Here is a 16651-nt window from a genome sequence, read left to right as displayed (position 1 = left end):
TTATTCTAGTTATGATCCCATTCTTGTGAATATACATGATAGTGGGATTCACTGTGTTCTTTTCACATATGTACATGGGAAAATTATGTCAGATTCATTCCATTATCTTTCCTTTTCCTATTCCCCCTCCCTTATAAACCTGTCATTATTTCTATTATACAATGTTTTCTGAGGAACTCAAATCCACCTTTAAGTTGTATTTGTTGTTTCGTTTTTCTTTTTGTACTAGGGCTTGAACCCAGCAGCACACTACACTGAGCTATATCTCCAGTCCTTTTTGTGAAACAACCTCAAAAAGTTGCCAAGACTGGGCTGGCCTCGCCTTGAACTTGCAGTTCTTCTGTCTCAGCCTCCCAAGCTGCTGGGATTACAGGCATGTGCCACCCTGTCCTTCTTGTCTGTTTTTAAACACTGTCATAAAAGACAATCAAGAACCTGAATATAATTATTTCTAGTTCTTTCAAGAAAGAACTGAATATAAATACTAGAATTTATCACTGCCAGAATTTTCAAGGAAAAAAACTGTACTTATAAACTCAGATTTAGGACTTCAGAAAGCTCAACAAATCATTGTTTCAAAGCTATTAAGCAATAAAAGATACAGGTTGTGCATTCCTGATCCCAAAACTTGAAATGCTGCAAAATTCAAAATGTTTTGTGTAACAACTGAAGTCACAAGTGGAAAATTCCACACCTGACCTCCTGTGATAGGTTCTAATCAAAATGCAGGTACACTAAAAATACTGTATAAAATTACCTTTAGGGTATGAGTATAAGAGATACATGAAAAACAGATGAATTCAGTGTTTAGACTTGGGTCCTGTGCCCAAGATTTCTCATTATATAAGGCAAATATTCCAAAATTTGAAACACTTTTGATCGTAAGTATTTTGGATTACAAAATTTCCCAAGTTTTAAAGTCACTGGAAATCACTGAGACAAGTTAGGATAGCCAATATTAAAAGAATACGAAGGGCTGGGATTGTGACTCAGGGGTAAAGTGCTTGCCTAGCATGTGTGAGGCATTGGTTTCAATCCTCAGCACCACGTAAAAAATAATAAAGTTTTTTTTAAAAAGAATGGAAGAAGTACATAATTCATATACAACTCTCTATATAACCCAAATGTGTTAAGCAATATAGAGATAACAGGTGCATTATTCTTCCATTTAAATATAAAGTATCTATAAGGCAGATATAAAAAATTTATGTCCTACTATAATTACCTGCTTTTCTTAAACCAGTGATATATCACAAAAGATACATACTATATGATTCCACTTCTATGAGACACCTAGAATATGCAAGCTCATGGAAATAGAAAGAACAGAGATTACCAGAGCCTGCCTGCACAATGGGGCGGGGGAGGAATGGGAAGTATTGTTTAATTATTTGACAAGCATGATGAAAAAGTTTTGGAAATGAATAGTGGTGATGGTTTCATGACATAGTGAAGGTATTTAATGTCACTGAATTGCACTCTAGTAAATGGTTAAAATGGTACTTTTTTTTTTACGCAGATTTTACCACACTAAAAAATAAACAAAATCGTGTATTTTTCAAATTCTTCTAAGTCAGATGACTTAATAGGTCAAAATACATGCAGTGAGAAGCAACTATTATAATTTGTCCTCTCTTTAAAGCCTCTACCTTAAACAGTTCCTGTAGAATCCTTTAACATTTTAATCTTATGTACACTAGATTTAGAAATATAGTTGTAGCCTCCCAAAAAAGAAAAAAAAAATATTAAAACTGTAGCTACTGAATTTAAATGTTAACTATTTTGTTCTTATTGTACCTACATGGAAGTTGGTTATCTTTGAATCTAGTTACATACAAAGAATTCACCTTTATGCCTTGCCTTTACTTTTTTTGGAACTGAGGGTTTAACCCAGGGGCACTTTACTATTGAGCTACAACACCAGCTCTTATTACTTTTTATTTTGAGACAGGGCCTTGCTAAGTTGCTTAAACCCTCACTAATTTGCTGAGGCTGACTTCAAATTTGTGTTCCTCCGCCTCCGCCTCCCAAATTACTGAGATTATAGGTGTGCGCACCACCATGCCTGGCTTAACAATTTTCTAATAAGACAAGTCTAAGAATTAAAAACTATCCATCAGGTACTTCTCAAACTAAAACCTCCTTATGACTACCATTTATATTATCTAGCCAGATTACTCCCTACATGGCCTACCATAAACTTCTCTCAAATCAACACCCCTAAAACTAAAGCCTAGATTGCCTGTTTGAATATTCTAGTGATTTTCCTCATCCTTCTCCTTGCTTTTCCCACAATTTTAATCACTTAAAATAATTTTATTTTGGAGTAAATTTAACTCCAAATTAATTTTCTTCAACATATATTATACAGAAATTAAATAATTTAAATTAGATAATTTTCAGCAGAGGCATTATATATAGTTTATACTATCTACTGCTAAAGCACTCTCTGAAATAAAATAATACCTAAAGGATAAAGAAGGATAAGTCTTAGCTTAGAATAGCTGGAAAGTGGATTGTCCCTAATCATGGTATTCTGAAGGAAATCAAACTAATGTTTAACAGTTGAGTACTAAGAAAACAAGTAGTTAGATTTTCAAAATACCCATTAAATATTATTGTTTGGTAACACTGTAACAACAAAGAAAGAAGACCAAAGAAAAGGCATTACTTATATTTTCAAAGCACTTATATGAGTGAAAACAAAACAAAATCTACACAAAATAATTAGAAACCAATTACCATTCTTACACAACAAAAAATTCAAAAGTACATAAGCGTTGAGAGAATCACTGCACAATTCATTATTTCTAATATTATACTGGAAATAAACTGGCACATACAGAGTATACTTTTATAAATTCATACTTTGTTGGAGAGTGATACTTTGAGAAAGCTCAACATTCTTAAAACATGGTTCTCTGCCAATCAGGCAAGCTCTCCACCTCAATGTTACCAAATTCCCTGTTTCTTCACTACTGATGGCCTCTGATGAACATCCGCCTTCCAAATCCTAACAGTTTAGAATTTCATTTTTCTTCATCTTTTTCAGACACTCTATCCTCGGTAGGCAGAAATCACTCTAGTGTTGCACAGTATGTACTAAATAAACACTTGTTAAAATTAAAATACAATACCACAAACCCATGCATAATTCCAAAAGTATTTATGATTTACTCAAATCCTTTCCTCTTAGATTCTCCAATCCTGTAGGAAACTGTGTTTGGGTGTGATTTAATCTATTTAAGCTGCTCGGCATACCAACAGCAGTTAATTAAACATTTTTAAGAATAATCTTTAAAATTATATCATTGCAAAAGATACATAATAATAAAACACCATAAATGGCCTGGAAAAAGAGTACATTTTCCATTATTTATAATTACAATAAAATAACTGTGATTTTAATCAACATAACCTAATAGATATGGCAAAACTTTAAGGGGCACTAAACAGAGTTCAATTTATTATGGTGAGTTCATTCAATGACTTCTACAATTAGACACAATTAGTAAGATTATTGGTAAAAGAAAATAATATGATGATAGAAATAGACAATAATTTCTATTAATGCTTCTATTATAAATTTGGATGAGAAAGCAATCATCTGTTAAACTATAACAATTTTTTACAGCTCAATCAGAGGTGACATAAAAAAAAGTCTATTTGCTGAATTTAAATTCTACCCTAAGAAACTGTAAAGAATTATCTTCCTTTTGCATGTTTTGTGGTTATCAGAGTTTCACTTTCTGTTTGTCAGTGATCTCATTCTCCTCATTCATTCAAATGAGTCTTATAAATTTGATTGCCTCTCCCTTCCTACATTTATAATACCTACATTTTAGTTATATTGAAAATAAAATGAGATAAAAGTTACAGGAGCATTACTCGAATATAAGAAATACCTAATAAATGTTGGTTTCCTATACTTTTTCTAAAACTGTATCTGTCCTTCAAAGTTTATTTTTGTGAACTGACTGATTCCACTTCTTAACTTTGGGCAAGTTTTTGTTCTACTTCAACTTCCCAAAATAGGAAAGGTAATTAAAATTTCCTGTGGACTTCCTGAGAAACCAATGAAGAAAACAATTCCATACACAAAAGCTGTACCTCCTACCCCAAAAAAATAATGAGGAATAAATCTAACCAAGGAGGAGAAAGACCTCTACAATGAAAACTACAGAATACTGAGGAAAAAAATTGAAGACAGTAGACACTGGAAAGCTCTCCAAAGTTCATGGATAGTTAAAATTAATATTGTTAAAATGGCCTCCTTACCAAAAGCAATATACAGATTCAATGCAATCCCCATCAAAATACCAATTCTTCACAGAACTAGAAAAAAGTCCTTAAATTCATTTGGAAGAATAAAACACTCAGAATGCTAAAGCAATTCTAGACCAAAATAGCCTATAAATAAGAAGTAGTTCATACTACAAGTGGTATATAATCTATTTTTTTTAATTTATATTTTTAGGTCAATAAGTCCAAATCAAAAAAATAATAAGTCCATATCAATGTCATCTTTCTAGTGGCTATATATTTCATTATGTGTTATAAGATAACTTAACCAAGCCTATACAAATGACCTTTTAAATTACTTCTATTTATTATATAGAATGTCATAAATAGTCTTGTACATACATCTTTACTCACTTTCTTTAGATTATTTCTTTAAAATACATATCTTGAACTAGAATTATGGGGTCAAAAAGGTATGGACATTTCTAAGATTTTTGATACATACTGCCAAACTGAATTACAGAGAGGCTGCACTCAAGCCAATAATATCTATGCCAGCTACTAAGTTCTTGTCTCTAAATTCCAAGCTCATTCTTCTATATTCTGCTTTATGATGCTGGGCTCAGACTCTATACGCTTTATTTCTCCTCTGTCAGCTGGCTTTCTTGGAAGCTCCATCAATAAAGAACACTAAAAGAAGATAGGAAGGTAAGGATGGCCAAAAAACAAATTTGTTCCTTCTACTCTATCTCCTGTTCCTACTATCTTTGTCCCTTTCCTGGTAGAAATAATGATTTCCAGTCTTCCACTTCTTCAGGACTAGATTCACCACCCTTCCTCAGAATGCCACCATAGCAGGGCAGTGTATCCTCTTGAGTGGTCTGAGTCCCAAACTTAAGGAGCTCCTGCTCAAGTCTTTGAAAGCAACCAAGCAGTGGGTATTCCTCTTAAGAATGAAATGCAGCACTGTGGGATTCTTTCTCTAATCTCTAAATAACCCAAACCACTTTCTTGGTCCCACCAGTCACAGGTAGCTGCTTTAGGCCTCTGTGTTATTTTGATGTTCCCATTTTGTATCTCAGATCTCCAGGATCTGCTTTATCAACTCCCTATACTACACTGTCTCTAATGAAATACTTAGTGTGGTTCTGTTCCCATAACTAGATCTTGACTGGTATATTATCTAATATCTTAAATAACCTGCAAATCTATCTATCTTTGTAAGGTCAATTTGAACTAAATTGTGCCTTTCCAAAACAAATACATACGTTGAAATCTTAACCCCCAACAGGACTATATTTGGAGAAAGGATCTTTCAGGAATTAAAGTTAAAAGAGGTTAATAGGACTAGTATCCTTATAAAAAGAGGAAGAGACATCAGTACTGTACAGGCATAGAAAAGGTCATGAGAAGACACCGCAAGAAAGCGGTCATCTATAAGACAAGACAGCCCTTACCAGAAGCCAAACTTGCCCACACTTTTATTTGAACTTACAGCTTCTAGAACTGTGAAAAAAACAAAATTTCTGTTGTTTTAGCCACCTGGTCCATGGCACTCTGTTATGACAGCCATTCCTAGCAGACTAATACAATTAGCTAGTAACTTGCCTCACATTATTCTCATCTTCTCTTCATTGTTATCTCCAGTACCATTATCTATACTATTTATACATATTCTTATAAATATAAGGATATGGAGTTAGGTGCTAGAGAAACAAATATAAAATAAAACCAGTTCTCAGCTGCTAAGTCTTAACAATCTAGTTGTGATAATACAACATGAAGATTAAAGGTACACAACACAGGACAGCCACATGTTAAGGAACAAATGAAATTAAATACTATACACTTAAAGGTGCCCAAATGAACTTATTCAAGTTAATGTTTTCCTAAACTGTAATAAGTCCAAAGGACTCAGAAGAGAAAAAGAAGTAGGCTCTTACCTTATTTTTTAAAGGACTATATAAAGTCCTAAATGGTAAGCCAAACTTTTGACATAGACTCAAACAAACTTCAGAAAAAGTTCATTTCCCCCCTCTGAAATCAGACCCATTTTGTATAGTCTAGACACTCAACAACTTTTTAAAGAACTCCAAATTTCAAAATACCACATTATATTCTTTAATGCAACAGAAAGTACATAAATGAAATTACTTCTATTCTAGAAATGAAATACTCCCAACGCAGACTAACAGTTAAAATTCAGTATATTTACAAATAAATGGAATCATACAAATAGGTAGCCTTTTGAGTCTAGCTTCTTTCACTTAGCACACAGTACATCTGAGATTCATTGGTCTTGATGACTACATCAGTTTGTTCCTTTTTGTTGCTAGTAACATTACACTGAATGGAGAGGTCACAGTCCATTTCCATTCCCTAGCTGAGGAACATTTGAGTTGCTTACAGATACTAATTCTTTTTTTTTATTATTATGACTATGACATTTTATTATTTTGTTCACATGTCCCACTAGAAAAAGTCATTGTCACAGTCAGAAAAAATCGTTCCTAGCATCATCAATTGAATTCCCCCCTAAATTTTCTAAGTTACTTGAACATTTTCACATTTACAGATTCTTAAGAATAAAGTCACTAAAAATATTTACATTAGATAATCAATACTTTTCCAAGATGTCTTCAAAGTCCTTTGAGAAGATACCCTACTTCCTGAAGAACAGAACGATATTTTTTAAAAAGCAATTTTAAAATTTCAGGTAGTTATTAGAACCGTATCATCTCCACACACATAAGTATACCCTATGTCAAAATCACTACAAATTAAAATTTCTTTTTCAGTCTTAAATGTATTTCATCTACAATACTACCTCCATAACAACATAAATAAAGTCTTAAATGGTTAACAAGTTTGAAGCCTGAGGACAGTAGCTTTCAAAAAAAGACAGTAAGATTAGGATGGAGAACATAGTGACGTAATGTTCAATAAGGAAAGCCCTAGACAAGCAATGACTGCACACAAACAATAAGAGTTTAGGAAAACAAGACTGAAGCAGCCAGCTTGGATTCATGCTGTAAATTTTTGGCAGACATTCAATTCCTTCTGCTGTTTTCCTACCCAGAACATTTATCTATGTAATGTCACCAGATCTAGGGAGGGAGTGAGGTTGAAAGAGGAGAAAAACCATTTTGCAGGCTGCCAACCCCAATGCACATGCTGTTACTATACAAAGATATCTAGAAAGCCAATGTGCTACACAGATTCAAATGCTATGAGTGCACACACACTTTTCCTCTACTCAAAGAACAACTGCAGAAAAAGGGAACTGCCTTTTGGAAAGAAGAAAAGCCTATAATTAAAGTCTTCATTCACAAGTAAAGATTCCCTTCTGAAACTGATTTCAATTCTTGGAGGAAGGAGGAAAGACTCTAACCCTATGGGGAAATAACTTGATTTCTACAAAAATACCTGATCTGGTTTGGTCAAAGTAACTATAAGTATATGATACAAAAGAAATAAATAGATGTTACTGAATATCAAGAGTATCTACCTAATAACAATTACCTTATAAATACTTAATGTACATCTACCACTCAGATAAGGATTGTGGAGAACAATAATGAATTTTAATAGTTGAAGCTGAGTGGTGTTGCATGCCTCTAATCCAGTGATTCAAGGGGCTGACACAGAAGAATCACAAATTCAAGGTCAGCCTAAGCAATTAGGTGAGACCCTGTCTCAAAATAAGAAACAAAAAATGGATTAGGGATGTAGCTCAATGTAAAGTACCCCTGGGTTCAATTCCTATTTAAAAAAAAAAGAGAAAGAAAAGGAAAGAAATGAAATGAAAACAGTTCAGGTACCCTACAAAAGTTTTGTAGACTTGGAGAGTCTTATCCATATCTACAAAAGTTTTCTGTTCTAGTACTCTTGTATCTGTGAGTGTGTGTGCATGCATGCTTCTGTGTGACCACAACAGTAATAACGAAAATCAAAACAGGACACCAAAATTGTAACTGGTATATAAAATCAGCGGTCAGAATTTGTAGCTCATAAAAAAGTCAAGTTTACTAGTTTCATAATACAAACCTGAAGTATTTATTTAAAATATGAAACTACTCAATTTATTCTAGTCTAAAACCAAACATACAGGCCAGGCAGGGTGGCACACACCTGTAAACCCAGAAGCTCAGGAGGCTGAGGCAGGAGGATTACAAGTTCGGAGGATCACAAGTTCAAAGCCAGTCCCAGCAAAAGCGAGGCGCTAAACAACTTAGTGGGACCCTGTCTCTAAATAAAATACAAAATAGGGCTGGAGATATGGCTTAGTGGTTGAGTGTCCCTGAGTTCAATCCCCAGTACCCCCTCCCAAAAAAAACAGGCTTTTTCAAGCTCATAATATCTCCCAAAATAGCATGCAATCTGCCCCTACTACTGTGTCATAAGAAGCAAACAGGAAATATTTTGTGTCGAAATCAGGAGTTATAAATAACTTCATTTTATACTGGCATAGTTTATATATATACATAGTTCATATATATATATATATACATCCTAGAAGCCAGCCTCAACCCAGAGTACCTTAATTACCAATTAGTCAAGGAGATAGCCTGATAGAAGGCCAGTTCTCTAGTCTTTGTTCTCCAATTATGGGGATGTAACTTAACTTACCAGAGCTCTTCATTTGTAAAATGAAAACAGTTGACATGATTATCTCTAAGGTTTCTTAATTTTTAAAATTATGTGTATTTTAAAAAACACGGTTTCCTACTTTCAAGGGATTCATAATCTATTTAAAGGTAATCATAAAGAGAAATCATAAATGAATTAACAAATAATGAAAGACTGGTCTAGAGTAATCAACAAGAGTGTGGACTGAGATTTTTGAGGCACTACACTGTTTTAAGGGCTTCAAGTCTAGAGGAAGGCTGCATCTCTGTGATGCGGTATCATTTATTTGTTTTGACTTTAAGTAATTACTTGTCATTAATGGCAACTATATTGCCACAGATATAGAAAATCTGTGTAGATGGAAGACATCCTAAAACTACAATTTTTCTTTTTCTTTTTTTTTTTTTTTTGGTGGTGCCAGGTATTGAACCCAAGGCCTTGTGCATGCAAAGCAAACGCTCTACCAACTGAGCTATATCCCCAGGCCCCTTAAAACTACAATTTTAAAGTTGAATAAAAGTAATATAAAAAGAAAAACACAGCAACATCTACATAGCTATTTTTTATCTTAATAATCAATCTTTAATGTAAATTCTACAATATATGGCTCAGAATGCACAGCACCCTGTACAAGGATGGCTTTCAAACGAAGTGCTTCAGGTCATGTTTTATTCTTCACTCTCCAATACAACACTCTCAGATTTTAGTTTAATCAGTTAATGAAAACAGATTAATGAGAGTACTTGCAGGTAAGTGACTACAAAACTGAAGTCAGCTAATTAACTACACTAGGTCTCTTTCCTTGTCCATAAAAAGGATAGATCTATTTGATTTGATTTAAATGAAATAAAATGGGAACCATAAAGTAATATAAATTAAAACACAAAAAGGTATTGGTATTACTATGTATAAGCTTTTACCACCATATATAGAACTGTGCTAGGTTCCGACAGGAAGTTTAAAAAAACAAAACAAAACATGAAAAGCCATCAGAACAGTGTCTTCTCCAGATGCACACCTGTAATCCCAGTTGCTTGGGAGACTGAGGCAGGAGGATCACAAGTCCAAGGCCAGTCTGGGCAACATAGCAAGACTCTTTGTCAAAAATTTTAAAAACGGGTGGCTAGGGATATAACTCAGAGGTAGAATGCTCCTGGGTTCAACTCCTAGTTAAAAACAAACAAACAAACAAAAAGGTATGTTCATGAAAAAGAACATTTGTGACACTAAGATGACCAGCATATGTTATGTTTGTGTGTTTGTTACATTATTCACAAAACTTTTAATGTTTTCTGTTTTCCAAATTATTAAGATCCTTTGTCAAAAGCATAGGATTTGAATTAACTTTACCCAATAAATTTGTTCATTCAAATTCCATATAGTCAGTATATCTTATTACAAAAAAGTACTCATTTACCTAACAAAAACACAAATCCAATTCTGGAATGATAAGATTATCTTTATAAAAATCAGTCTCTTGTTTCTTATTTTATTTTTTTCCCCTTGAAGTACTGGTGACTGAACCTAGGGGTACTCTGCCCCTGAGCTTTAAATTTTTTATCTTGAGATAGAATCTTGTTAAGTTACCCAGGTTCGCCTCCCATTTGTGATCCTCCTGGCTTGCCTCCCAAATTGCTGGGATTATAGGCAGAATAAGTCTTCTACATTATGGTATTGTTATTAATCTCAATAACAATGTTCCTATTAACAATTCCCAGAATACAAACTATAAAATTTTGTTCCCTTTGTAATTTAAAGGTTCAAGTTTGCTTTACGTGAGACTTAAAAACTAATCTTAAAACTCTACCTTTCCAAACTCCTCTCAAAGGTGTACTACTATTGTCTATAGGATAAACATTTCAGTTACCCACAGACAACTGCAGCTTTAAAATATTAAGTGGAAAATTCCAGAAATAAACTCCTAAGTTTTAAATAACTTTCATTATACCATATTGTTATAATTGTTGTATTTTATTATTGCTGTTTTTAACCTCTTATTGTACCTAATTTGTAAACTAAAGCTTTATTATGGCCTACTTCCTCAATAATTTTCATTTCATTTAAGTATATATCTAGGGAGGGGTATTGCTCAGTTGTAAGGTTAAGGGTATGTTTAACTTTTATGAGAAAGCACCAAACTCTTTCTGTAGAGGCTATACTGTTTCGCATTCTTACGGTGTGTGTGTGTTTCATTTACTCTGCATTCTCACTGGCACTGGCATCCGGAAATCCAAAATCTGAAATGCTCTAAAACCTGAAACTTTTGAATACCAGCATGATACTATAAATGGAAAATTCCACACCTGACCTCCTGTGACAGGATGAAATCGAAATGCAAGGACACTAAAAATATTGTATAAAATTACCTTTAGGCTATTTATATAAGGTATATATGTAGCAGTCTGAATAATAGCCCCCCCCCAAGAAAGCAAATTCTAATCCTTAGCACTGACAAATGTTGATTTATTGAGGAAAAGGGTACTTCTAAGATGTGATTAAATTAGGGGTTCTGAAACTGGGAGATTATCCTGGATTATACAAGTGGGCCCTAAATGCTTCATAAGTGTCCTTAGAAGCAGAGGAATATTTACACACACACACACACCCTACACACACACACACACAGATGTGATGTGAAGACTGAAACAGAGATTGGATCAATCTTGCAGACCACAAGCCAAGGAATGTCAGGATTCATGAAAAGCTGCAGATGAATTATGTTCCTGTCAACACCTTGATTTGAGTACAGTAACACTGATTTCAGACTTCTGATCTCTCAAACAGTAAGAAAAAAAAAATTGTTGTTTTAAAGTCATCCAGTTTGGCCATTTGTTACAGCAGCCATGGAAAACAAAGATAACTACATTCAGACAGAAACCTATTTATGATTGTTTACAGCAGTCTTATTTGTAAATACCAAACACTGAAACCAAACGTCCTTCAATGGGGGAAAGATACAAACTATGGTACATCCTTATAATGAAATACTACTTAGCAATAAAAAAGGAACAACTTATTGATATACACAACATAGATGAATCTCAAACACATATGTTAAATGAAAGAAACAACTATAAAGATTATATATGATTCCATTTATATGACAGTTTGGAAAACACAATACCATAAGGAGAATAATGCTCAGTGGTTTGCCAGATTTGGCTGAAAAGACATGTCTGACTACAAAAAGGTAGAACAGGTAAGTTTTTGGGGGTAGATAACAGAATTCTTTTGCATCTCGATTATGGTAGTAGTTACACAATCTTATTCATTTATCAAACCTCATAAAAAAGTATTCAAAGAAATAATGTTATGGTATTTTTAAGTTTAAATTTTTAACTTATATTTGTATTTAAATTTATAAATAATTGTATGTCACATTATAGAGGGAAGTAGCTCTGCCATTTTCCAATTTTTTAAAAAATAGTCACACACTCAGATGTAAACATTTAAATAACAATAAACATTTAAACACCAAATACGTGATTCTTTCCTCCTATCTTTGGGGAGATTTTTAAACAGTATGATGACTTCCAATTTCTTGATACACTTACAACAGATTAGGTAAAAACTAGTCACAGACTCTGAATTAGCACCAAAGCATGCAAAATTGACATTCTGAACAACTTAATAATCTCTCAGCATTCTCTCAACATGCACTGAAAATAAGACTAGCTTGTAATACTATAGTGAATTCACATAGATGCTCTATTTCATTCCCTCCCTTCCCTCAATCTTTCTCACAATCACCCCAATCTCAGTCACTAAAAATGCAGAGAACAAAATGACCAAATTTCTCTGATGCCTTTTTCAGAAAATTAATCTTCAATCTGCAATCCAATTTTGTGCAAAAGTCTGTAAAACTTTTGTTCACAACCTGGAACAAAATGTCCCACTGTAAAACATTCTAAAAGTTGAGTAAGCCCAAAGAAGTAATGAAGCACAATGGTATTAAAACAGCTCTCCAACTACTATTAGCAATACAAAGGAAGTTAGAATTATAGTTCTTGATGTCACATTTAGTTCTTGAGACACATTTCCTCACAGACAACCACCCCTAAAAAATGTGAAGTCAAGAGAAATTCTAAAGCACCAGAAATCTATTAACACACTGTGACAAAATAAATAGCTGACATCTGTTGAACATTTAACTACATACAAGTATTTTATATAAAAATTTCATTTAATCATTACAAAAGCCCTATACTCTTGATTTCTCAGTATTACAGATAAGAAAACTAAGACCTGGAGAAGATAATTTGCCTAAGATTTTACAGAAGAGAAAATACTACACTACTCTTTATTGACTTGGGGGTGGGGAGAGTAAATAAAAAAACAATCAGCAAAAGATTCAGGATCTATACCTAAAAAGTTGTATGACCTGAAGAAGTTAATGAATCTTTCTATAAAATGAGATTCCAATTCTAAAGTTCTATTATTTATGAAGACTATCATGGGAAATATCTTTCTACCACAAAAGCAACTAAAAATATCTTTAAGTCAGGGACTGGCAAAGTGTCCAGTAGGTCAGAAAGCAGAACAACTAAGATCCCTATTATCTAGAGCATGTTCTTTCATATTTTTGTAACTCTAAAAAATATAAAACTGGCCTAAGAGTCATATAAAGACAGGCCTTGACAGGACTTGGTCCACAGATTGGGTCTAGTTTGTTGACTCCTACTCTCAATCATTTTAAGGATATTTTGAAATGGAAAAGGGAAGAATGGAAGCTGAGGGAGGAATATTTGGGTAAAATTCCTTATGGCCAGTACTATTTAGAAGTTGCATATCCATTACATTAATTATCTAAGATATCTAAGATAGTATAAGTAGTTTTTCTATTCTCTTTCCAATTCAATCCCTCCTCCAATTTTCTTCATGGCTATCTCCCTACCTTTAAATAGGTACCATTTTGTCTAAATATAAACAAAATTGTACTAAAGAATACTTGGGGACACTGAGCCTCCTTTCTTGCTTCCAAATTTATTACCCAATAATCTATTTCTTGTAAAGAAGCAATAAATAAATGCAATGACAAATATGATATAAATACCACTGGTAAAGAATAAGTCTGGGGATCATCAACTCATAAAATGATTTGAGATGATTGATTCATCTCATAAACACTCAATACCCACTTTGTACTCTACACTGAAGAAAAGAAAGCATGGATCTAAAAAAGGCCCTCTTGGCTAGATGTGGTGGTGAACACTTGTAATCCCAGTGACTCAAAAGGCTGAAGAAGGAGGATCGAAAGTTCAAGGCCAGCCTCAGCCTCAGCAACTTAGCGTGACCCTAGGCAACTTGTGGGGTTTTGTTTGTTTGTTTGTTTGTTTGTTTTTAAACAATGCTATATCATTTATTTTTAAAGTTTTGCTTTCTTTTTTCTTTTACTGTCTGCATTCGGAAAGATGAGCTACACTGGTATGGGATTTCAAGTTTTGCTCCCTGATATATACCAAGAACTAAAGATAATACACAGTAAGTACTTGATAGGTAGTGACTTATTTGGGGGGGAAAGTGTTCCCAGTACAGGGAACAGGAAATGCAAAAATACAGAGGCAGGGATGTATCTAAGAAAAGCATAGATGTTTTGATTCTGCCCTTAGAGAATACTCCTTACAGCTGGTGAGAATAGCAGAGGAAGAGGATAACAGTAAGAGGTAAAACAAAGAAGTACACATACGAGAGAGGAAAAGGGTTTGGGCAGATTTCATACTACCTAGAGTACGAATCAGCAAACTACAACATACAGGACAAATCCAGCCTGTCACCTATTTTTATAAATAACGTTTTATCAAAACACAGCCATATTCATTTGTTCTCACATCTCCATGTCTGCTTACGCTACAATTTGAGTAGTTACAACAAAGAAATGTAATAGAAAAAAATTTTACAGGCCTTTAAAAAGATTTGAGCCTTCCTCCTCAACCCCCACTTGGTACCAGGGATTGAGTCCAGGGGTGCTTAAGCACTAAGCAACATCCCCAGCCCTTTTTTTAATTTTCATTTTGAGACAGAGTCTCACTAAGAGACTGCTCTGCTCTGTTGCTTAGGGCCTCAATAAATTGCTAAGGCTGGCTTTGAACTTGCAATTCTCCTGCCTCAGTCTGAAGTCACTGGGAGTACAACACTGTACCCAGTCTTTTACTCTTGACACCGTACTCTGAGCAAGATAGGAAACTATTAAGTGGTTTGAAGCAAAGCAATGACAAAATCTGGTTCACCTTTTAAAAAAGACAACAAAGGGATAAGAATGAAAGCAAGGAGATCAATTAGGACACAACAGCAATGGTTTAGTCAAAAAATCTGAATCAGACACTAGCAATAGAGCAAGAAAGAAGTGGATAGGAGCAGGGCATGGTAAACTTTTTATACAAAGGACCAGACAGTAAATACTTAAAGCTCTGCAGGTTATGGGGTTATAACTACTTAATTCTGCTGTTGTAGCACAAAGAAGTCAGACAATACAGAAACAAACAAAAGTGGTTGTACCCCAATAAATAAATACTTTATGGACACTGAAATTTGAATTACATACAATTTTAATGTGTATGAAATACTATTATTTTGATTTTTTTTCTCCAGTCATCTAAAAATGTAGCTTGTGGACTATACAAAGAGGTGACGGCCAAATTTGGCTTTGGGGTTATAATTTGTCAAATCCTACTCTAAGGGCAAAACAAAAAGGATGTGCTACTATACCAGATGTGATATATGAGAAAAAGAATATACTCTTACAGTCTCTGTCAATTTTCTTACCAAATTGTTTTGATATTCAACACAAAGCAGAATAATTTCTAGACCATAATTCTGAAATCAATTATTAAAAACCATGCACAACCACCTATACCCACGCTTTAGCGATTCAGGGCCAAACTACATAGAAAATCAATTAAAGGCAATAAACCAGAGAAATGAAACACATTTTTGGCTTGAGATTAGGAGCTATGCTCTTTCTTAAAACACACACACACAGAAATGTCTCAAGTTACCAGCTTCTAAATATGTAGATATACCTTTAATCTATTATATAATCAATTAGGGGTAGGAGGTAATCACAATAAGATAAGGACAAATGGGGAGGGATGTAAGAGAAACAACAAATCTAAGAAAACAGAAAAGGAAAAAGTTGGACAGGAAGATTATATCTTTTTTTTTTTTTTTTTTTTTCTTAAGGAAGAAATCCAAAGGTGTTACTCACTTAGGAGAAGCAACCTAATACACAAGGGAGAAAGGAACTGACTGGTATCTGCAATTATTAAATTTAGTTACAGGTTCAGGATCAGATTAGGTTAGGTTAGATTACAGGTTCAGGTCTATAATTAGCTTAGGGATCACTGTTTATAATTCTTCAACTACTCCTCATCCATAAGCCTCCAGAAACTCTATTTCAAAAGGGATAACCAATACATGAAGGGAGATATTAAGGCAGCAAGAACTCGATAATGCAGTAAGCTAAAATGTCAGACTCAGAGGTGTTTTACTAATATTATCCACAAGGACATTTCAAAACCCAGTAACAACCTGTCCAATGAGGTCAAGATTGGGACCTCATTGTCCCTTCCATACTAAGAAGAATCCTAACTTCCTGCTGGCTGCCTATGCTACACAGTAAGTAGATTCCTTCAGTCTATATAAATTGGGAAAAAGCAGCGGTAGGAAACCAAGAAGGTATATAAATCAGAGGTAACTACACACACAACTTTGTAGATGTTACAGTAGCATTTAATAACAGATCCCAGGTGACTGTCAAACACAAAGGAGGCACTCTGAGATT

At 34.0% G+C, this 16651-nt stretch overlaps 1 protein-coding gene across 4 annotated transcripts in view; it reads right to left on the bottom strand.

The window, feature by feature from the left end:
- The window catches only part of Kat6a (lysine acetyltransferase 6A), a 95880-nt gene that overhangs the window by 53789 nt on the left and 25440 nt on the right, over positions 1 to 16651 (bottom strand). The gene's annotated exons all lie outside the window — the stretch shown is intronic.

This window comes from Sciurus carolinensis, chromosome 4, assembly GCF_902686445.1.
Source record: "Sciurus carolinensis chromosome 4, mSciCar1.2, whole genome shotgun sequence".
In the NCBI taxonomy this organism is placed as follows: Eukaryota; Metazoa; Chordata; class Mammalia; order Rodentia; family Sciuridae; genus Sciurus; species Sciurus carolinensis.
The sequence above is the reverse complement of the archived record's forward strand: the minus strand, read 5'-3'. Positions and strand labels throughout refer to the sequence as shown.